The sequence below is a fragment of the Penaeus monodon genome, chromosome 29 (assembly GCF_015228065.2).
Source record: "Penaeus monodon isolate SGIC_2016 chromosome 29, NSTDA_Pmon_1, whole genome shotgun sequence".
Classification (NCBI taxonomy): domain Eukaryota; kingdom Metazoa; phylum Arthropoda; class Malacostraca; order Decapoda; family Penaeidae; genus Penaeus; species Penaeus monodon.
In genome coordinates this window covers 7020287-7022187 of record NC_051414.1, presented here as the reverse complement: position 1 = coordinate 7022187, position 1901 = coordinate 7020287, and positions in this window count along the sequence as shown.

The following is a 1901-nucleotide window of genomic DNA, read 5'->3' as shown; positions in this document are numbered from 1 at the left end:
GGGGCCAAGTCAGGCTTAAGAAAACAACTGGTGTATGGGTTATGTTTGGACACCTTGCCAAAGGGTCTCTTGAGGTTGTTCGTTTTCTACCATTGGCCAAAGATGAGATATACCTCCATGTCATTTGTGAACAAAATCACATAACTGACATCCAAAGTTTGAAACAATCAAATAATATAATACATTTATTATTTTGCCAGAAACACTGTGGCTACAAGCTCAATTCAGTTTTTATTTAATGTTTTTTTTCTTCTCTTAATATAGGAAGTCCTGTCTAATTTGCACTTTTTCAGAGCTTTTTTCCACTTTTCAAATTTCATAACATCTTTTTCTCATCACCCATTGAAATTTACACATGTTAGCTTTGTTACAACTGTTGCACAAATAGAGTACTTGGTACCATACATTCCATAGGAGCTGTTGAAGCATTGCCTCACTATGAGGTGATAAATTGTATGTGTATTTGTGATAGCGCACTCTTGCAACCAAACATGTACCTAAGGCTCAACCACTGTGGTTCTGGCAGGAGCCTTTCTTTTCATACTATAAATGCTCAGTGAAATATTGTATGTGGGAATCTGCTGGATTGTAACAGGAATATGCAAAGCTTAAAAAAAAAACAATAATTGTTGAAGAATGCCAATTGAAGAGGCTTTTTAAGTTATTACAATTTCTTTGTACTGTATAGCGTGAATCCACATGAAAATTTAGTTCAGCTTTCCCAGATAGGAATATGACATTGACAAAACACTTCATCACAGTGAAAGATGCATCAGCCACACCAATAGCACATCCCATATGTACCTAGAATGTTTAATTGGAAGGCCAGTGGGTATTTTTGTTTACAAGTGGGAGATGTTCATCCATTTTGCTTCCCCTCAGTATGGAACCTAGATTTGTTTACATTATATAGATATATACATAGTATTAAATTGTCTTGTATATGTAAATCCTTTATAAATTTGTATCAGATGCATGTAATACAAATAATTTAATACTGTAGGTAAAATTTGTTTTATTCAATTGATCTTTCTTAGAAGTTTTGGGAAGTCTCCATTTTTTTTCCTTTCAAATGCAATTAATTGTACACAACTTTTATTGCATAACAGAAACGTCTGTTACATCTATTTTTACTAAGCAGAAAATGGGCGGGAAAACCTCAAGATTACAAATTCAGGGGGGGGAAAAAAAAAAAAAGTACGTAAATGCATTTGTGTCATCTACAGAGCAATAGAACTCGTTTTTTTCATTTTACTGAATTATGCTGATACTTGTACTGTTTAGTATGAATTGTATTATGTGATTAGATCTCAACTACGGCATGATTCCGCATACTACACACTTAAACTCGTACATACTGTATCATACACAAATTGATGCATTCCTACCCTTCACTTAGTAACAACTATGTCCAATACGTCTTGTTAATTTTAGATCCCCAAATGAATTTCTTACTATTTACGGTTTTGATATGCTCACAGTCTCTAGTTAAACGACATACAAAGTTGCATTATATGTGCACATCAGGTAAAAGTGCTGAAGACATACAAGGGGGTAAAAACAAATCCACATTAAGGTAGAAGTAAAATATTTACACCCTTGCAGTCAAGCAATGGACACGTTTCAGAAGTAAAAAAAATATAAAATTGTTATTGGAGACAAGAAAAAATAAATATTTTATTCACTGTGACTGATAGAAGCGAGTGGGAAACCAAAAAAAAAAAAAAATACCACCTGTACTTTTCAAAAGGCCTTGATAGGTATGTGGGAGAAGCCAGACGCTTAAGTTTGTCTGTGAAGGAAGAGTTTGTTATTATTCCAGAATAAGGATGTACATTTTTTAAAGAAAGATATATAATTTTGTATCAATTTGCATGAAGTGCTAAAACAAAAAAATTCCC